We start from the raw sequence: 23,613 nt of genomic DNA, 5'->3' as shown, positions 1-23,613 counted from the left end.
TATTCCACTGGGATTTGTTCCCTGTGTTTGACTCTGTACAATATCTGACTCATGGCTGCCAGGAGTCCCACAGTTCCTCTCCTGTGCTACTGGCCTGCAAAGCTTTCACAATCTCTGTCTATGGCTATTGGCCGCAGCAGCATTGGCTTCAGCCTGTAGCACACACAAATGTATGTAAAATGCAGCTGTCATTAACAAACTGTCAGTGCTAACTTTGTATCTGTACTCTGCTATTTCTTCAATGTACATATAAGAAAGGGCATGGTGACTACATTGATGCCTTGTATTTTGTTGAGTAGCTTCACAGGATTGGTTGATTAGCATGCAATTCAGCTGTGCATGCTACAGTTAGTATGTATGAGGCACAGACTAGGTTAGATGCAATCACTTACTTTTGTACACTGTTATAAAAAGGCAAATGTTTAGCTAGGCAAGCCAATGTGAATGAGAGTTGTTTCAAACTCAGTGAGACATTTATTTTGGGAAAGTATATCTTGAGAGAGGAGTATTGCACTCCATCAGGTAAGTATCCATTTTGCTGAGTAAATAATGCATATGCTGGAATGTACATAGAAAGACGTGAAGTAAATCAGTAAGCATTTGTTAGAACTGTATTCATGACATGGCCTTGTCTCCCAGCCATATGAGAGGTACAAAGGATGTACAGTAGTCTAAATGTCTAATGCTGTATGATCAGATGTGTCATGGATTGTTCTTTTGAGAGCGCTTTTGAATTTACACTATTGTTCAGTTAGCACATCTGTTCCTTAGCCTGTTATATTTTTTGTTTGGGGTGGGGGGGTGCTGAGTCTCTGCTATGGTACAAATCCGAATGGACTGTTGTGTTGGTTGTGTGAGCATAATTGAGTATCTGTTATGGCATAAACAAAGGTAAGTTCATCATGTTAGTCTCCTTACTTTGTAGTCCCCGTGTTATTTGTTGACCACTGTTGAATCTTTAAATTGTAATCAAGTGGTGAATACTGACACCCTTCATGTACTGCCTTATCTATACCCAGTTTATCTTTACATATGTGATCCTTACATGTATTATCATTATTTTGTCTTTCAGTAAACAATATGCCTGCTTGTCATAGGGCCTCATTTTCTGTGGCACGGAAAGACTTCATCATTGGAACATTAAGGCAACATTATGTGGTCCTGATGTCCAGGGAGTAGGCGAATATGTCACAACGTGCGACCTTGAGGGATAAATTGGTCCAAAATCTAAATGCTACTGGCCATCAAAACTGCAGCTATGAGCAGATGCAACACAGAGCCACAGACATGATTCATGCTGCAAGGAGGCATGCTGGCACATGATCGTCAGGTCACCGGTTGTGGACCTGAAGTAGAACAACCCCTCACCACCACTGAGGAATTCCTGGCAAACATTGTCACACAGGAAAGCTTCCAACAGTCCATCAGCCAGCATGTTCTGGATGTGGCTGCCACTCCTGCATCTCAGGAGGAGCTTCCAGGTAGGCTTTGTTAGATCATTGTTAGAATACTGTTGCATCCATAATGTAATAGTGTATATAGTTTTAATGTGTGTCAGATTGCTTTTTTTGGTGGGGGTATGTAAGATAGCTGTGGTTTTAAGGTCATTTACAGGTTGCCAGCCACATTCATGTTAACTTTGCAGTTACTGTAGATATAGATCATTAAAAGTTTTACCCAGTTATACTGTTATATGTGGTGCTTTTGCCATTACCTCTCCCTTTGTTTTTTTCAGGGCCATCAGGAATCCACAGATCTAGGGCTCCTGCAGTAGGTAAGCAGAATACATTTATGCAATTAGTGTAGAAATATCCCATCATATCTTCTTAAGTGTCATCTCAGGCCTGCTGTATGAATTGCCGTACTGTCTGCATAATCATCAAATGTATAGATATTTGCGGAATGTCCAGATGTCTGACTCATATCTGACCCATATTTAAAATCATTGTGATTGAGTTGCAAATTACTGATTGACAGGTCATTAAAGATTGGTGACATAACATAATGACAGAGATCTCACATGCAGACTGCATACCCATTATAAATGTCATTGTGAAGCCATACTTGTTATTCTGTCACCTTTCTAGGTTTGTAGGGCAATATATCACAATGGTACTTAACTTTGGGCCTTTGTCTACACATAATTCATGGATTTGTCCACATTGCTTGCTGTAAGAGGGTTTGCAGTATGAATGTCTGTAATAGTGGCAACTGTGTAAATTACTTAAAATATATTGCAGCATAGTAGTGCAGGTATTAATGTATTCCTGTTTTCCTTCTTTTTCTCACAGGTAAACATGGAAATGGTTCTGTGTCCCCTATGCCACCTGATGTCAGTTTGTCATCAGACTCTAATGATGATAGTGGCCAAAGTGAGGTACAGCCAGGGGTTGTAGAAACTGATTCTGACACAGAGACTGACATTCGGTGACCACGCTCATTATTACCAAACAAAGCCAATAAGCCTTTGCATACCCAGTCCACTAATTCCATAGATGTTAGAAAGCTGGAGCCAAGGATATTGAGCAGGGAAGTGTGGCTGCTAATGTGGCTTCAGTGACTGTTGACACTTGCCATAGCCAAAACTGTTGGTGAGATGCCACACAGGAAGATTAATAGGGGTGCTCAGAGGAGACCTGCCGTCCCTCCCCAACCTGCAGCAGGTGTCACATTATGTGTCACTCGACATATGTTTAAGGCCATCATGGAGGTGCAGGCATGTTCAGAAAAGAACTCCAGAAGAATGCTCAAGGCTATAGATGCAGCACATTCTGACATCTGTGACTGCCTCTATCATGTTATTGATTCCATAGATCATTTGAATGACACATCAGAACGGGATGTGTCTGCGAGGCAGTGTAGTGTATTTATCATGGAACGCACATTGTCTGTGATGGAACGTCAGCTGGGAGGGGAGTGTCGGCCTCGAGGGCATAGGTCAGCAACCAAATCTGCTGAGAGCCAATGTGGCCATGCCCAATCATGCTTGCAGAGTGCAGTACATCCACTGCTCCAGCAGGGAATGTGTTGTCCACACCCAGATGTAGCAGGTCATAGGGTCATGCTCCCGGGCATTCTCATGAAGGGAGCACATTCAGCAGACATTGCTCACCTTCAGGGTAGAAGCACAGCATCTGACCTTGGGCATGGAGGTGTCAGTGCAACTCCTGGCAGAGCCAGTTCTCATGTTTGGGAGCAGAGACAATGAACGTCAGTTCTACCATGCACGGTTCACTGCTGTTTGACATACAGACACAAAGGGCTAGCACTGAGCTTGGCTCTGTCCATGCAGACACTCAAACACCAATGTCACATTGAGGGCACCTACAGACACACACACAACATTTACATGGTCCATCTTGCCTGCTTCCTTTGCTTACTCACACGTACACTTGTCAGCCTTTTGTGCCAGCCTGGGCCTCCTGCACCCCCACACAACACCCTGTGCAAGGGATGATAACTGTGCCAGATCCCTGTCATCTATCTTTCGGCTTTAGGGATATTAAAGCTATGTGTTTGATGCACAGGGTGACTATCTATATTAATATGATATTATTATCTCCATTTGTACTGTTCAACTGATAATTGTACCTGTCATTTAGATTGTATGTAGCCATATAGACAGTTGCTTCCATAGTAGTTTATCTACTGTACAGTTGCTTCCATAGTAGTTTATCTACTGTATAGTGGATGCTTTTGTAAGATCTGTGAAGTCAGACAATTACATGCATCTCATTAATATATTTAACTTTCTCATTAAGGATTATTCAGTACATATATATTGGTGGACACCCAAAGTCAAACCATCAGATTCAGAGCTTAGGAATTTATGTCAGCAATGAAGACAAATCTCAGCAGAACAGTAATACTGTATGATGTTCCTTTTTGCATGTACATCACCATAGGTTTCATGGTTCATAGGATGTGACTAGGGTATGTACCTGATGGTGTTTAGAAGCATAGAAGTTACATCCCAATATATTATACAAAGGCAGATATAATGCATGACCAAAGTTTGTTTAGCAAGGACTGCACATGTTCAGGAGAGCAGCAGCTATGATCTGTGCCATATAACATTTTCACATCAAGTCTTCCAGCCTGCCCTTCATCATAGTAATGGAGGTGCTCTGCTTGACATTGATTTGTAGCCTACTGCAGAGGAGTGGCAACCTTTCAGAGATGTATCTTTCTCATAGGTTCATAGGTAGGTACTAGGCTATTGGCCCAAGGGCCTATGTAAGCCTAGCCAACAAGGTTCCCTGGCGTATGCCACCCAAGAAAGTTATTTTCCTGTGCCACTGTTGAGCAGAGACACAGAGGTGATCCCCGGGGTGTATTTCCTATTTCCCATCCACTCATCAAGATTTTTCTTGAAGAGTGCTAATGATGAACTTTGCTTGACATAGATGGGTAGCCTGTTCCAGAGTATGGGAAGTCTCTGGGACAGGAACCTATCCCTCCAGCATGTCCTGTTCATTGTGGTGACAAGGTTTAGGTCCTTAGAGTGTGTAGCTTGGAGGGATTGGGATTTCTTTAGGTGTAGCATGTCCAACAGCTCTGGGTTTGACATAGCTTTATATGTTAGGCAGAGATAAGTTCGAAGTAGGCAATATGCTACGGAGTAAAGCTGAAGTTTTTTGAGATGGTCAGTGTAGGGCATTTGTTTGAGGCCAGTAATCCTCTTTGTGAGGTACTTCTGTGGCCTTTCCAGCTGCTGCAGATGTCTTCTGTGGTACATTCCAAAAGAGGCGTTGTACTCTATAATGGGTCTAATGAGTGTTGTGTAGAGGGGAACAATGACCTCTTTTTAACTGGATGAGAGCCCTTTTATGATGAGGTGTGCCATGCAGAAGGACTTCCTGACTACTGTGGTGATGTGCCTGTCATAGGACAGACTACTCCCCACCTGGGTCCCAAGGTCTCTTATCATACATTAGGTGTTAAGTAGATTGCTGCCTATGTGGTAATTCATTGGCACAGAGTTTTTACCAAAGGGGATGACAATGCACGTTTTGGCATTGAGCTTGAGGCCGTGGCTCTGACACCAGGCATCTGTCTCAGTGAGGCCCTTCTGTAGGATTTCTACATCATTTGAGGACTTGACTATGGCTCCTAGTTTGCAGTCATCTGTGAACTTCGTTAGCTAGAGGCCTTCTGTGTTAGCCTGTACTTCAGGGAAGTAGATACCAAACAGGAGAGGTCCCAGGATTGAACCCTGTGGTACTCCACTTGTCACTGGTTTGAGGTCTGATTTGGAGTCTGCAACTTTTACAGTGTGGATTCTGTCAGTGAGCCAGTTGGCAGCCCATCTTGTGATGTAGGGATTTATACCTAGTTTAGTGAGTTTAGCTTTAATTCCAGAATGTTGAATGGTGTTGAAAGCCTTGGCAAGGTCAAGATAGGCTGTGTGAACCACCTTACCCTCATCTATGGCTTTGGTGACTGCCTCAAAGAAGTCAGTCAGGTTCTGGAGGCATGATCTGCCTTTCACAAACACGGACTGGGTGGGATCCAGAGTTTGGAGGTTACCAATGTCTTTGTTTATGAGTTCCATGATGATGCATTCCATGGCTCGTCAGGCTAATAGGGCGATAGTTCCCGGGATTAGTGGTGGCTCCCCCTTTGTGGAGTGGGATAACTGTTGCTGTGCACCATTCAGTGGGCACAAAGCCTGATGTGAGGCTATTATTGAACATGGTGCTAAAGTGGGGAGCCAGTTTGTTCTGAAGTTTGTGTAAAACGCAGCCTGGAATTTTGTCCGGTCCCATGGATGCTGTGTTTTTGGCTTTAGAGAGTGCAGCTTTTACCTGCGTAGTTGTGATTACAGGGACTCTGCATTCTTCCTGTATAGATATGGGCCCTTTAGGGGGGTGAGGGGGGTAAAGTTAGCACTGAACCTATCTGCCAGGATGTTGGCAATATCAGTTGGTTCTGTAATTTTCACGCCATTGTGCTGTAACTCAGAGCAGATCTGGGTGTTGCCATCGAGATTCTTGACATAGCTGTAGAATGCTTTGTGGTTGTCCTTAGAATTAGTGGCGATTTTGTTTTTGTATCTAGCTTTGGAGGATCTTGTAAGGGATCTAAGATTCTTACTGAGGCTGACCAGGGAACTCCTCCACTCATGGGATTTTACTCTATTTTGCAACAGTTTCCTCCTTCTGTTGTACAGTTTGTTTATGGCAGGGGACCACCAGATTGGCTTCCTTTTTTTGGAGGATAACATTTTGGTTCTGTTTGGGATAGCATGATCCATGTACTCATGTAACTGCTTATAGAGTGCATTTGTGTAGGATTCAGCAGTTGTAACTGTATTGTCCATCTGTATGGGTGTCATGAAGTTCACCACTTCTGTCTTAAAAAGCATGAAGTTGGCTTTGGAGAAATTTTTTACCATGGTTTCCTTAATGCGGGGTGGGGGCGGGATGTGGATATCAAGGGTGATTAGCTTATAGTTGGACTGGACCAACAAGGAGTTGACTTCAGGCGTGGAACACCTGTCACTCATGTTGGTAATGACAAGGTCTAGGATATTGTTGCTCCTGGTAGGGGTGTGGATAAGTTGATCCAGGGCAATGGAGTTTATGGATTCCAGAAAGTGTAGAGCTAAGGAGTAGGTACACAAATAGTTTTCCCAGTTAATGGTGGGGTAGTTGAAGTCACTCATTATTAGGGTGTTTGGTTGAACCCTAATATTTTCCAGTACATCAAGAAAAGAGGAGTAGGAATCCTGGGGCATGGTGGGGGATCTGTAGCAAGCTACAGTTTAGATTGCAGTTTTGCCCAGAGTTAGTTGCACTTGGATAACCTCGGATGCATTATGCTGAGCGACTAGCCTGGAGTTGTGGATATCCTTAATGAATATGGACACACCTCTGCCTTTGGTGTGTTGGTCCAGGTTACATGGCAGAAAAGTGTGGTATGAGTTATAGCCTGGTAGTGCAGGGTGCTCTCTGGAGCCTTGAACCAGGTCTCAGTCACTGCACAGATATCGATGTTCTCCATTTTAAGGAGTGCCTCGAGTGAGTGCATTTTGAGATTTAGACTTCTAGCATTGAGTAACATTACCCTCAGTTTTTGTTTGTCTGTTCCTGTTACGGTGGTGAATTTGTCATTTGAACCTCGCCTGTACAGCATATCCTATGTATGTCATAGTGTACGTTGAGGTCCCTGGAACAGGTAACTGGTATCCCACATTATTTATGCATGTACAGCATTCTCTTCCAAGTTTAGCCACAGATAGCCCTGTAAGGCATATGTAATCCACCTCAAAGCTATCTATATGATACTGCACACATTGTCAGCTATGGCAGTTTGCCCACAGAAGGCATGTGTAGGAGACCCTAAGATGTTTTATTACTTAGACATTTCTGAGGTCTGCCAAGTTGGTGCAGGTCTGGTCCAATACATATCAAGGGGAGGATTATATTCATTGCTACCTCCAATGAGGGATGGATATAGGGGATTGCTTACATATATTGCTATTGATGTAACACTGTTGCTAATCAGATATAGGCTGTAGACTGTCTACCTACTCACAGTAGACCTATGTTGCAGTTGAAATGTGTACCAAGGTCTATCAATACAGATGTGGGGAATAGTGTACTCATGGTTATTTTATAATAAGCAGGTACATTTAATATTAACACAGGGTATGCTAATTCATTACTGTGCAGTTCATGTAACACCCATGGCTTTGTCAGCAGTCATCAGTGTCACAGACCCTCTGCTTTGTTCAGAACTTCTGAGACATATTGTCGATCAAGAGTGGCCACAGCACTGACACATCTGTTAACACACAGGTGATATGTCTGCTGCTTAAGGTGATGTATCACACTGTGATTGAATGTTCTTGGTTTTTGATCCTATTTGCAAACCAACTGATAACATAGGATTTGATATTCACTTTGGTTAGTTTCCCATTGAGGACAAATGTTGGCTTGTGATGAAAGTCTTGGCCAAGTTACAAATGATTGTGTGCACAGCTCTGATGTGTTCTATGTCTGTGGTCACAGTCTTGAATCCCACCAGGTTTTGCAGCCAGAAAATACCCTTGGGAACACCTAAATGGAACACATCTAGTGTTTACAGTTCACATATTTCCGTATCTGATATGCATGCAAATTGTATCCATTGCCTTACGACAGCGGTTGCATAAAGTTATAGTTCTATAATTACACTTGTATTTTACCAATTATGTCTTGTGTGGTTTGAAAATAGTCACTGTATTTCATTCATTGTGGACAATAGCAGTATCATACTGTGATTGACTATGGTGCCTAGGAGACTAGCTCACTGTTGAAGTACACGAAGAACACTGGCCAGAATCCTATCTGGTCCCACAATGACTGTGCTCCTAGTCTTGAAAAGGGCAATGAAAACTTTGCCATTGTAGATACCACAGCTATGAGGGTGATGTTGCACACATGGTTTGTAGTAGGTGTGCTGGTGGCAGGGGGACACTGCCAAACATTGTTGCTAGCAGGTCTGGAAGTTACACTGGGTCAGCATGTGCTTTACCCTAAAATATTGATCCAAATACATCTGAGTTATATTATTTTGCAGATGTAAATGAAGAAAGCCCTCTGTTTATCCTTGGATGTGTTGTGTAAATTCTTAGCATGGTTGCTCTGTGTGCATTTTTGAGGTTGTCTTATTTGCATGTTTATGCTCAGGGGTGTCCTTCCACCCCTGGTTTCTCAATGTTGTAGTTGTAAATAGCAGTTTATTTCATTTACTGCATAATGCAGTTATGGAAAACATACACCGGTATGCTTTGTATTTACAGGAGGATCTTTGTTTGAGCCTATCAGACACGGTTATGTGTATACATTTGTGTAGATCTGTAGACAAGATATCAGGGAGTAAGGCACTATAAATGTCAATGACCTTTGTAGAAAAAGTGTTTTCAAAGGATTTTTAGATTGTCCCATAGCAGTGTGTGTTTGCCTTGGATAATGATTGTGAACCTGACTCCACATTTGGAGGCTCAGTAGCTGTATCTATTTCTAAATGTAGCTCCTTATGGTTGGATTAATAGTGCAGGCACTGCACATGTGCCATTACATTGTTCACTCATACTGTTGAGGTGCAGGTCTGGAATATGAGATAACCTTGGGGGGGTTTGCACTACTTCTTCCATGGCATTTCAGTTCACAAACTCCAGGTAATATTGTGCAGGTGAGTTTGTTGTCCTATAATTATCCTGATCAATGGATGTATAATTCCACTCACCCATGGCTGGGTTGTTTTGCCCACATAGCAATATATAGGCTCTATGGACTTCTGTATTTATGGACAGTGGCCTATTTATGGCAATAACAGGAAGGAGTTTCCTAACCACAGTAGGTTGGACATAGAATAACTCCATATGGTTCTCTTCTCTACACAGTGTTGAGGCATACTAATCTTCAATGTAAATAGATACGACACCTCCTGTGGTACACACAACTTCCATTTGTTATGTGGATGTTTGGAAGGCATTTTAGCCTTGCAAGGGCAAAGTAAATACAGCTGCCTTGAACCAGGTTTCTGTGCCTGCATAGACATTAGCATCTTCACTGCAAAGAGTATTTACAGAGAGTGAGGCTTCAGATGTGGACTCCTAGGACTTACCAGCATGGCCATCACTTTGGCAGAGGTATACATTTTCACATTGGTTAATCTGCTGTTATGAACTTGCCTAGTAAAAGGACATGGTGCAGTCAAGTGGCCTAGGTCTGGAAATGCAGTGTGCTCTATCCACATCTCATAACACACTGACAAATACTGTATTATTGTACTATGACACCAGACACTTAGGCAAGTTCAGTGAATTTGCTGTTCTTTATATAGTGTATCCTATTCAAACATAGGAATATACCAGGCAGGCATCCAATTTTGGATAGCTCAATCATGTCTGTGTGCATATATTTCATATACTCACATCTTCAGCGGTGCATACCAAGATGAGGTATGCTACAATAAGAGTGAGACTTCTTGCTGAGAGATTTCATAGCATGTGTGCTGTGATGATTATGTCCGACACACAGCTGACAGTAAACATATCCTTGTTTAAGCTGTTGAGTGGTGCATTTGTATACTGTGAAATTTTATAAGAACCTTTGGAATACATGCCCATTGCCTTGAGCACTTCTGTGGTGAGGGTGAGAGAGTGGTGATGATATGCCTGATGTATATTGTCCACTTGTAGCCTGACTGTGTTTACGATGTGCCTGTTGTTTATGCTGATTTTCTGTGGAGTACCTCTGCACATGATGGTTTGTGTTGGGTCCATTTTATGAATAGTAGTTGAAGTGTGTGAGGAAACAACCTTTCTTGTATTGCCCATCTGGAAGATAGAGATCCAGACCCCTACTATATGTAGATCTCTTGAAATTTATAATTCAGTGATGTAGGGGGATTTAGGCTATTCAGTGCACAACAAGCATTATCTGCACTGAATCAGGAACTCATGTCAACTATGCTAGCAGGGGAAACAGAGGAGAAATGATAGTTGATAACGAGAGGATTGAACCAGGTATCTGGAAAGAGAAACCAAACAGGAGGTGTATATGTGATTTGACAGCCATTTTCAGGTGACTAATCTATGTGGTGTACATTATGATGTCTTTCATAAGGTGGATTAATACCGCTGTTATTGATAAGTTCGTTTATAAATTGCTGTCTATTATGCAACACAGGTTTTGACAGTTAGATCTATTGTGCTACATAGTAGCAGCCAGTGGTATATGAAAGCAAGTGTATTAACATTTCTGCATGTGTGAGTGCAACGTGTTACAGCCTCTTCACACAATGCTGAGCAGGTAATACAAAGACACACTGTTAAAGCCCAAACTGAGTCCAGACACAGTGACTATTAATTTCATACTCAAATTGTACACTCATGTCACAAGTGAAGAGATAGGGTTTCTCCAAATACAGTACCATTAGGGCTCACCACAGCAGATGTTCTGCTTCCATATCTAAACATCCTCTGCATCTAGCTCTGTCACACCAACCAACTGCATGTCCTCTGTCAAAACATCCATGCATCTTATTGTAGGCCTTTCTATTTCTGTTTTACCCGGCAGCTCCATCCTTAACATCCTTCCCCCAATATACCCAGCACCACTCTTCAGCACATGTCCAAACTAACACAATCCCAATCTGTCTTCAACTCCAAACCGTACAACATGAGATGACACTATAATATATGGTTAATACTCTTGTCCATCTTTGACTCACACAATGCAAATCGTGTCATCCGTTAATCTGCCAACACCTGTTATGTATAACTCCTGACTTTTTGTCAGTGGCAACATCTGCGACCCCTATGACATAGCTGATCTCACAATGATCTTGTAGACCCTCCATGTTAGTGTTATTAGTACCTGCTTGTCAAAGATCACTCCTGACACTCTTCTTCACACACTGCACAATGCATGCTGTCTCTTCTACACCTATCTTCCACACTCACCATTACTCTGAAATGTTGGTCCATGGTATTTCAAATCATATGTCTTCCCCAACTGTACTCCCTACATTCTAACCATTCCTGTAGCTTCCCTCTCAGTCACACACATATACTCTGTCTTAGTCCTGCTGGCCTTCATTCCTAACCTCTGGAAAGTATATCTCCACCTCATCAGGGTCTCATACATCTGTACCCATCTCTCAATACAGACCACAATATCATCCACAATATCCATAGTCCATGTGGACTCCTATGTGATCTAATGTGTCAATCTGTACATCACTATTGCAAACAGATATCATGATGTTTGTACATATAATAACAATAATGGTCACTGTTGTCTGTCTTATATGGGACGAAGTGACATCTACACAATTGTCAGGCCAGTGTGTGACCATGGTCTATTGTGACATATAAATATCCAATAATCTGATATAGCTGATGTCATCAGCAGTATCTGTGGAACACAAAAGGACAGTGTCCATCAGACTGCTGTAAAATGCTCTGTATAACATCGACCAGCAGCTCACACATATACAAACACAGTTGACTGCATTGAGAAGAGAACCCCAACCTATGTAAGTTTATGAACTATAGATCAAACTGTTTAACACACGCACCACAGCACAAGCCTAATTCTAATAGGACTGAAGGTGATCTTATGGTAGATGACATCAGCAGGCCATGTGGAGGACAAGAAATTGGAGATCTGCCTCAAATGGGTGTTTGTGCAAGCACCAAAACAATGCAAAACCATGCCATTTGTGAACTCACTCTTGGATACACACTTCTACTTTTATTTATACACACACAGTTGACTGTAGAGAGAATAGAACCCTGACCCATTGAAGTTTACAGACAACAGATCAGAGTACTTAATTCACATGCCACAGTTAAAGTCTAAGTTTAACAGAACTGCAGGCAGTCTTATGGTAGATGACATCAGTAGGGCATGTGGGGGACAAGAGTTTGGTGATCTGCCTCAACAGGTTGTTTGTGAAAGCACCAAAACAGTACAAAATCATGGCATTTGTGAACTCAGTGTGGGATACACACTTCTACTTCAGGTTAAACACACACACACAGTTGACTACAGTGATATTAGAAACCCTACTATCTAAGTTTACAGACTCCAGATCAGAGTACTTAATGCATGCACCACAACACAAGTTTGAGTTTAATAGGACTACAGGTGATCTTATGATAGATGACATCAGCAGGTCACTTTGGGGACAAGAGTGTAGGCCTGCTTCAACTGGATGTTTGTGCAAGCACCAAAGCAATGACACCATGCCATTTGTGAAGTTGGATTGAAATACACACTTCCACTTTTTATACAGACACACAGTTGAGTGCAGTGAGATTAGAACCCCTCCCTATCTAAATTATTGGACTACAGATCAGAGTATTTAATGCACATGCTACACCACAAGTCTGGTTAATGTAAGACTGCAGGTGAACTTATACTACATAACATAACCAAGCCATGTGTTCAGCAACAGCTTGGGAGGCTTGCATAGTCACAGTGGCTCATAGTGTTATCTGAGGCTAGTAGCCTTTCAGACGAATACTGCTTAGTAGCCTAGTTATGTGACAACAATACCCTTATTGATCCTATTTGTCTGTTTGTGTTCAGACTAGCAAGCCTGTGAGCACCATTGATTGGCCCTGTCCATGAGAGAGAACACAACATCATATATTACAACTTGTATGGGGTGTGATATATGTGTGGAAAACTCAAGGTCAGCCAGGGTTGTTGTGCTTGTTGGTGTCATTGCTGTTGGGAACACAAAGGAATTGCTTGTCAATGTATGTACATATATTTAAATTGCAGCCTCAGTTTGCAATGTTTCTTAAAGGAATGTTTCTTAAATGTAGTCTTAACGGAGACATGGTGTCTGAGAAAGATATGGCACCATACCTCTCAATTGTCCAGATTTTCGCATAATGTCCAGATGTTTGACTCATATTTGTAATGTGTTTCACACAATGTTGTGATTTTCTGGAACATCTATGGCAAATCCTTGAGAAATGAGATCAGTAAATAATGGCAGTCATGAGAATTTCATTCACCATATCCTTCACACAATTCATTGAAATGCAACCCCTGTTAATCTATCACCTTTCTAAGTTTGTTAGTGCATTATTTGAAAAGTGTCCATATTTTGTCCTTTACCCACCATTATTTGTTGTTTTGTACTAATTTATACTCTAAGAGCTTTAGAGGTATGTAGGGCACTATGGACACACACACACACACACACACACACACACACACACACACACACATATATATATATATATATATATATATATATAGAGAGAGAGAGAGAGAGAGAGCTATAGCATGATAAACATCAGATTTGAGCTATGGTTAACAAAGTATATGCCCTTTTTATACTGGTTGTGAGTCGGTAAGCAGTGTGCAAATGTGAGGAACATTGTTCACATCTGAGTTTTACTATTATGTTTCATATATATATATATATATATATATATATATATATATATATATATATATATATATGTATACCTGCTGCTATAGCCCACTCCTATCACTAATAAAGGCTAGGATTTCCTGATTACTAATGGCATTGATTGCATGTATCTGGTGCGTGTGGTTGGTGATCAGACATAAATCCTATTTCTTCTTTCACTGTTTCTGCACTGCTGCACTCCATCCAAACCACCTAAACCTTTTCAAAAGGGTTTAAACATGCGGCGCATCATGCTAATGTGGGATTAAGAAAATACAAAAGGTGATAACAGTATGGGACACAGAGTGGCACTCTGTCAAACACAACCTATTACTAGTACACATCCAAAACCTCTACCTATATCAGGATTAGATCCCTCAACAGGGTTACAGCTTCATCAGAGGGGATGTTTGCTTTAGTCCTTTTGGCCACAGATGCAGCTTGCCAGAAAAAGAGTCAGTCATCATACAAACACCCGAATAACAATGTACACTGCTATACATGAGTTAGCTAACACATATAATGTATGATCAAATCTACATTATTCTCCTATAAATATGGGGGATAATACTTGTGGCAAACACCCATTTACTGTGGGTTTGTGGGCAGCATAGATGAGTTACTGTTATGCCATTTACAAGGGGACACTCCTGTTTTGGGAGGTGGGAGCACAAACCACATCTACAGTTAGGATACAGACAAGTCTGAAATCAGAAACTGCAATGTGTAGCCTCACTTTCTAACCTCTGTCTTGAATGATGTACCAGTAATCTGCTGTAGGTGGACTGTATGAAGCTTTCATGCATGAGGCAGCCTACTCCTTACAAATGGACAAATACTAGTAAAATAGTTTCAGTTGTCACTTGTTACTTAATTGTCTGCACAAATACACCACTATTTACTTGCATACTGTACCAAGTTCATAGATACAAAGTACATGTCATAATACTCTACAAGACTACAGTGTTGGTTAAGGACCTGCCTTGCAATTACAGCTGTTGACACAACTGTAGTTCAGGGCTGACTCTGTCTGATGCAAGCAGTACACAGCCCATACATGGATAGGTACAGGTCATGTGAGTTGCCTGGCATCATTTTTCATGTATGTATGTGAGTAGGACAACGGTATTATTCCCTAGGTTCCTAGGTTGTCAGTGAATATGCTATGCATTGTCTCTTAGCTAAAACAAGGGCATACTAAGCATGCCTGCATCTGTCCATGGGGACAGCAGCTGGGGATTCCTCTTCCAAGCCCTCCTGTGATGGCTATTGTGGTGACCTAGGCATTGGTGGGGGGATGTGTGTCCTTTCTTCTTGCTGATCCTGCTGCAGCTGTTTCCACAAGATCAGATTGTGTAGCATAGCACATACTGTAAATATCTGTGTACATGTGCATGGAGTATACTGCAAGGCTCTACCGGATATATTTAGGCACCAGAACTGTGACTTCAGAATCCCAAACACATGCTCTGTGATGATCTTAGTTTGTGTGTGTGCCTCGTTATGGCATTCTTCCATGGGTGGGTATGCATTTCTGATGGGCATCATCATCCATGGTTTTCAGGCATAGCCAACATCCCCCAGTAAATGGTCCTGTGAGATGCCCTACCTAGCAAACATCTGGTACAGCTTTGATTGTGCCAGATATGGGAGTCATGAAAACTGCCAGGATTGCCACCACACACATTCAGAATAATCCCCTGGGCATTGCACATGACTTGGCAGTTGGAGTGGTATCCCTTGCAGTTAATGTAGATTCTATCCTGCTCACCATGTGGTGCCTTGATGTGTATATGAGTTTAATTTATGGCACCCAGTACTTCAGGTTAGTGTGCTACATGGTAGAACCATTGCATATTGCTGGCCCTCTCCTTAAGGGTAAGTGGAAATCACATGTGCCCACTGATATGTAGGACCATATAATCCAGGAACTGGTGGAGTATCCCTGATGTTGATGCCCATGACACCCCATCATGTGCCCAGTTGGTCTTTGAAAAGTAGTTGTAGCTAATATCCTAAGGTCTACACATAACTTAGTTTCCACTGTGATGGGTTACCCTCGCTTAGCTGTGACTCTGAGTAGAGGGTGACAGAGCTTACAGAGTTCCTGTAATATGTCCCTATCCACCCTGTAGTGGTCTACAATCTCCATCTCATGTAGCACCTGGAAGGTTACCATTGGACTCAACACTCTTCTCCTTCTCAGCCTAGGCCTGTTGTCAGCAGCACCAGCAGCATGGACTTCAGCCTCTAGCACATAAAGATGCAGAATAGCTACAGCAGCCCCTAGCATTATCTCAGTTAAAAATTTCCAGTCTCTACTCCAATGGTCTTGAACTATCAAGGGAAAATCAGAATGTAGGCTTTATGCATACTTTATACATTTGTTGGGTAAGTTCACCATGTGGGATTGGCTATTTTAGATGGAATTCACCTGCTTAGGGTATAATTAACATGATTTAAAGGTCCTTCTTCAGTGCGCAGTAGTGTGCTGTGAGCACCGATGTGCAGCAGAGCACAGCTGTGCATAATTAAGGTAAGGTATGGAAAAATGTTATATCTTCATCCCTGTTGTCATGAAACATACAGAAAACAGAAATTAATGCTCCTTGCATTTTATTTCTATAAACTGCAATGTCAGAACAGTATGAGAAAAGTTGTTATAGCCTGTATTTGAACCCAGGACCATCTGTACTCTTTTTCAGCACCTAACCCATGGCACCACAGGAGTAGTGCTATAAAGGCCTATAACTGGAGGATATGAGCAGAGTGCAGCCCCGCTTACCGAGTTTGTGTGATGCCCAGCAGTGCTCACTAATATTAATTGAATGCATCCAGTTTCTATTTTTGGACGTTTAGCTCATGTCTGATAGTTGGGTGATCTGCTCATGCATACAAGATATGCATTGCCATAACTTTTTGCTTGAAGCAGCACACTGCACAAACACGCATAATGCACTAAAAAAAACAACAAAGTTACCTGACTCATTCCCCGGATGTAATCGACATCCATGGCAAACATAAACACAATGTAGGAGCTTACATGAAGTGGACAGCCCTACACAGTTCCTGCTTTTAGTGATTCAACAAATCCACTGATTGTTGCACTCATTTCCATAATTCCATAATATCCATGAGAAAAGCATGGAAACTACATGAACAGTAGCCATGTAAGCTGGGAAACATCAGGGAAGCACTTCTTTAAAGACACAGGGCAGGGTATTATTGTATATATTGTGAGACTACGTTATACTTCTCTTTTCAATGACATTTCCGTTATTCATATTTAAAATCTTTTGTGGCAAGTGGTGCACTGTGCAAACGTGGTTAAAAAATATTTGAAATGTATACCATTTTGACACCACCCCCCGATACTTTTGGCCATCCACAGTGTTTACATCAGCTATTATATGTATGTCACCTTTTCATGGACATTCTGTTCATATAGCTGGAGTTTTACATGCCCTTGATTCTGGGTTATTTGGAATATTTCCACGTATACTACCAACATGGACACAGAGTCTACATGATTCTGTTTAAGGCTGTTGGATCACTTCACTGTGTTGTGTTGCTTCATTAGCATAGATTTCAGCTACTTATGCTGAAATTTGCATTCCACAAAAGTTTCCAGTATTGCTTGTGAGTGTGTGTAATTGCAGGCTGCTACACAGAGTTTACTGAATCTAAAACTCACTGCGCCCATGTTCGCATCATGTCACAATACACAGAGAAAAAAATCACTGTGAAAGCTTTATTGAATTTTCACCATAACCTTAAAGAAATGTTTTTTATTATCCCTATATTGTAAGCCATCTTCATCATCATCTATCCACTTTTTTCCCATTTTCAACATGGGGGCAGGTTGTCGTGTCAATGGACACCATCTCTTTTGATTCTGTGACACTGTCCTTTCTTCATCAGTCTTGCATGACTGTTACAGGAATCTCTCACAAAATCCATCCTTTTTTGCTGGATGGCCTCATTTCCTCTTGTCTTCATCCTGTCTGTACCAAAACTTATTCACCATATTGTGTTCTTCTTTTTTGCACTTGTGCCTGAACCACCATACACTATTCTCCTTGACTTTCTCTGTAATTGGAGCTACTTGATAATCTGCTCTGATGTTATCATTTCTTCATCAGTCCCACTCAGTTTCATCCCATCCCTGTCATCAGTTTTACACTGCATTCACCTATCCTTTGCTGAAGTTCTTATTCATCACCATTGTGAACAGCAGTAGTGACCAAACTGCAGAAGTGTGCGAACCAAATACTCCACAATAAAACCATTGGTATGTTGATGCTGTAAAAAATGCTGGTAGTCCACAAAGCAAAACAAAAAAGTTTATTGTAAGACAAAAGAAAGCTGGTAAGCGCTTTCATCCTTAACAAAAGAACTTCATCAGACAAATTAAAATCAAACACAGAACACTTTTAAAGACTCCCTTTGTGCCTCACATGATAGTAGCCACTCCCCCTAAGTAACAAAAATTTAAAAGGGCAATACAAACTATGATGTCATTGACAAAATGTTAATAAATACATGTTAATAGATATAAAATAAGATAATCATCCACTTCACAATTTTGTGAAAAAAGCAATGAATAAATATGTAAATAAATATATAAATAAATAATCATCTGTTTAAAGCTCTCAATTTTAAAAGAGAATTAATGGAGAGGGATTCATTTAAACCTGGCCAGTTGTTCGCATAAATTGTGACTTGGATGATTATTTTATTTTATATCTACTAACATGTATTTATTAACATTTTGTCAACAACATCATAGTTTGTATTGCCCTTTTAAATTTTTGTTACTTAGGGGGAGTGGCTACTATCATGTGAGGCACAAAGAGAGTCCTTAAAAGTGTTCTGTGTTTGATTTTAATTTGTCTGATGAAGTTCTTTTGTTAAGGACGAAAGCGCTTACCAGCTTTCTTTTGTCTTACAATAAACTTTTTGCTTCGCTTTGTGGACTACCAGCATTTTTTACAGCATCAACATACCAGTGGTTTTATTGTGGAGTATTTGGTTCGCACACTTCTGCAGTTTGGTCAGTAGTTTCTTTCTGTCTTTTGGTGCTTGCTGTTTGTTATGGCAGATGTGGAAGATACCATTAACTTCAACGAACCTCATGTTAAAAGTACTGATTTCAGTACTTTACAACGTGCTGTAGCAGATTTAACTAACATTGTTTTGTCTCTTTCTCACAAAGTGGACTCCCTGACTGCCAAACCCCCAAATCAGGTAAAATGCTCTGCAATTACGTTGGAAGGAGGAGAAATGGCATCTTCCAACTCACAGAGCTCCTCGAACCATCCTTCTAGCTTAAAAATTTGTACTACTGGAGCATCTGGTCCTAGTAACGTTAATTTGTCTTCTACCTTTATGGCTAATTTAGCTACGAGTCCCACAAACTCTGTTCCTTGTGGACAACGAACTGCTAACATTTTTTCTGGTACACAAGGCTTGAATACAGTACCACAGTTAAAAGACTGGATTTCTGCCGTTATTTCCCTACAAAATGGACAAGTAAACCAAAATGAGACTGGTAACAAAAGCTTACATTTACTTTTAGAAGAGTTTGAATATTATTTATTTAAGATAAAATGTTTACAAATGGACAATGCTTACTTTATAGAATGCCTCAAAGAAAAAATTGTACCTAAAGGGTTACGTATGTGGAGGTATCCTAGTGGCTTAAAAACTGATTCTGATTTTTTTCTTGAATTAACTGCATTATTTGATAAACATGGCTTTGACTATATGAAATTGATTGTATCTAACAATGAAAAAATTATTAATGAATTAATGGACAGAGCTACTGAATTGGATACAGCAATTTCTACACACAGACAGTATGCAAATTTTAAATGTGAGCATTTTAGAATTTTTAAAAGTGTAGATGATTTGAGTAACAATATAAAATAGTGTAAGATGAAAAAGTTAAACAGGGACAAAATGGAGTATAGTAAGGGCATTGCATACTCTAATCCCCCACCGTCCCAGGAATGGGGTAATAAATATAATGCATCTGAAAATGTGATGGTAAATACTAAGGATGTTCCCCAGACCCATTTCTTACATGACCAAGATGATGATGAATATTTTTTAGACGAGGAAGTATACTCCCCCTTTAAGACGTTTGGAACATCTGAAAAACAAGACCCCCAAGTGAACATCTTGAGAGAGGAGAATTATGTAGCCCATCCCCACAACAACAATCAATGGAACAGAGGGATGGGGGTTCAAACAACCACAAGGGTGGAGGGAACTTCCGCAACAGGAAATGGTCGAACAGGAAATAAGTTTTATGTTGAATAATACAGTCATTGATGATGTACAAGTAGTTGATAGTGCAGACCATGTTTTACCCACTTGCCGTATTTTAACTAACAGCATGGGGGATTTTAAGGTTTACAATTTTTCAAACCTTGAGTTTAATAAAGAACGATGTGATTTTTTTTCCAAAGGGTTTACTTATGTCCCATGACAATGTCGTAACATATCACAAATTTTGATGGACCTGAAATTGTTTACCCGTAAAATAAATGTTAAGGTTTTATTTCAGAATTCCTTCCCTATTCAACCCACCAGCTCATTATCTATATCCAGCACATATAACCACCCCCCCCTTGTATCCCATGGTCACCCTATTTGAAAAAATATGTGAATTAGATATTAGGAGGGCACGTTCCACCTATTGTAATGGGGAGGGTTACAATATCCAAGAAGGTATTCTTATAAAAGAAATTAATGGATTGCTTGACACAATCACAATTATGAAACCCGATAAGGGTGGGGGGGGGGGTTGCTATTATGAACCTGGATGACTATATTAGAAAAATGTTGTTCATGTTGGAAGGAAAAGCATACAGAAGATCATCCATCAGTGAGGTTACTGGTGCTTATTTAAAAATTAAAAATGAATTACAGGACCTATTTTTCGATGGTTTTATCGATATGGACATTTTGAATTATTTGACTGTTAAGTATCCCAAACTAGCAGTAATATTTGGCCTCCCGAAACTACATAAGAACGTATCACAACCACCCATGCGACCCATAGTTGACTCCTAGGGTTCAATTACGCAACCCCTGGCAAAGTACTTAGATTTTAAGTTAAAGAAATTTGTGCAGCAAGAGTCTCTTATATGTAAAGACTCATGGAGCTTCTTAAAGGATATTAATCACATACCCTTTGAAGGCTCCTATATGTTAGTAATGGCTGATATAAGGGATTTGTATTCAGAAATTCCCCACCAGGAAGGGTTAGAATGGTTTAATGAATTTCTATATGAAAGGAAAATAAACCATTTTGATGTAATAATGTATACCCAGTTGATGGAGATGGTCCTTAAGAACAATTTTATTTTATTTAATAAGGAAATTTTTTTACAACAGGAAGGGGTAGCTATGGGTTCTGTGTGTGGTAGTCTTTATGCTAATATAGTGGTTTTACAGTGAGAGAAGAAACATTTGTTTCCTTCTGAATTTTACAAGCATGTTAAATATTATACACAATTCCTGGACGACCTTTTTATTTTATGGGATGGTCCCTATGCCCTTATTAGTGATTTTGTTAGATATTTAGATTCTACCACTTCATTTTTAAGATTTACATATTCATTAAACATATATGAGATAGCCTTCCTTGATATTAAATGAATTAAGGATTACCAGAATAGTAAGTTTATATCAAAATATATCGAAAGGACACATATTCAAATTCACTACTTCATTATAGTAGCACCTACCCTCAGAAACAGAAAAAAACTATTATTAAGGGACAGTTTGTACGGGCTGCCCATATGGTATCACTTTCAGAAGATTTTTTTAGATGAATGTGATACTATAAAAGATATGTTTTTAAAGAGAGGCTACCTGTTGAGACATATTAACGATGTCCTTTTAGAGGTAATAAATAAGAGAGAAAGAAATGTTTATATACCTCTTTTATCTAAAGTTTTATTGGATGTAACACACACAGTGAATGTCGCGCCCTTAAACTCTGTTTTTACAGGAAAAGATTATAATATTTCATTTATTACTACATACACAATTGATAGTCCTGATATTAAACATATTTTGAGTAAAAATTAGTCAATTCTAACACATGACTGAACTGTCAGAACACATATTGATGAACAACCTACTGTTATTTTTAGAAAAGGTAGAAATTTAAATTTTTTTTTCGAGAAAGGACATGCTGTGAATCATTTTTCAAATGGACGTATGTTGAAGTGTGGTATGTGTCAATACTGTCCCTTTATAAAGGAAGGAACAGTATTTACAATCAACAACACTAAGATTCATATCAAAAATAAGTATAACTGTAACTCTGAACGTATTATTTATTGTGCCCTCTGTAACCTATGTGATTGTTTTTACATTGGAAAAACTGATAGAAAACTTAAAAGTAGAATATATGAACATTTGTATGAAATAAGAACAGGCAAAGAGACAAATGCTTTGTATAAACATACTTCAGAGAACAGTGACCACACTTTTAATTTTTTTGTTATTGACGGTGTTACGATGGATATGAGGGGAGGTGCATGGTCTGCTTTACTTGAAAAGAGAGAATTATACTGGCAGTTGTTATTAAATGCGAACAACTGGCCAGGTTTAAATGAATCCCTCTCCATTAATTCTCTTTTAAAATTGAGAGCTTTAAACAGATGATTATTTATTTATATATTTATTTACATATTTATTCATTGCTTTTTTCAAAAAATTGTGAAGTGGATGATTATCTTATTTTATATCTTATAACATGTATTTATTAAAATTTTGTCGACATCATAGTTTGTATTGCCCTTTTAAATTTTTGTTATTTAGGGGGAGTGGCTACTATCATGTGAGGCACAAAGGGAGTCTTTAAAAGTGTTCTGTGTTTGATTTTAATTTATCTGATGAAGTTTTTTTGTTAAGGACGAAAGCGCTAACCAGCTTTCTTTTGTCTTACAATAAACTTTTTGCTTTGCTTTGTGGAATACCAGCATTTTTTACAGCATCAACATACCAGTGGTTTTATTGTGGAGTATTTGGTTCGCACACTTCTGCAGTTTGGTCAGTAGTTTCTTTCTGTCTTTTGGTGAACAGCAGTAGTCTCAGATTTCAAACGGATGAACACCCACTCCCACTGGGAATCCCTCTTTGATTCTGAACACTGTTTGTGCTTGTGTCATTAAGTCTTTGAACATAGCCTACACTAATTCTACTAATGTTTCTGAGATTTTGAACCATTGCCGGACTGTCAAAATCAGCTTTCTTAGGACCTTGTCATATGCCTTTTCCAAGTCTAGGAATGTCCAGCTGGAGTATTTCCTCATCTCTTGTTTCTTTTCAACTATCAGTCTCACTGCTAACATTGGGTTCATGGTTCTACATCCTGATCTGAATCCAAACTTCTCATTTCCCATCTTAATTTCTACTACTCTGCTTATTTATTTACCAGCCACCATCACCAGAATTTTCAAGCAGTGTGACAGCAGTTTGATACCTCTATACTACCCACAGTTGTGAATGTTCCATTTGTTCTCGTATACTGGCACTAGTATGCTTATTTGCCAATCATCTAGTATATGCTTTTTTCTCCATACTGATACGAGTACCCTCAGAAGCCATTTCTCCTCTAAATCACTGAGCATCTTTATCATATCTGCTGTGACCTCATCT

Source organism: Protopterus annectens, chromosome 1.part0 (assembly GCF_019279795.1).
Source record: "Protopterus annectens isolate FY-2018-M chromosome 1.part0, PAN1.0, whole genome shotgun sequence".
NCBI classification, from domain to species: domain Eukaryota; kingdom Metazoa; phylum Chordata; order Ceratodontiformes; family Protopteridae; genus Protopterus; species Protopterus annectens.
Note: the sequence above shows the minus strand (reverse complement) of the source record.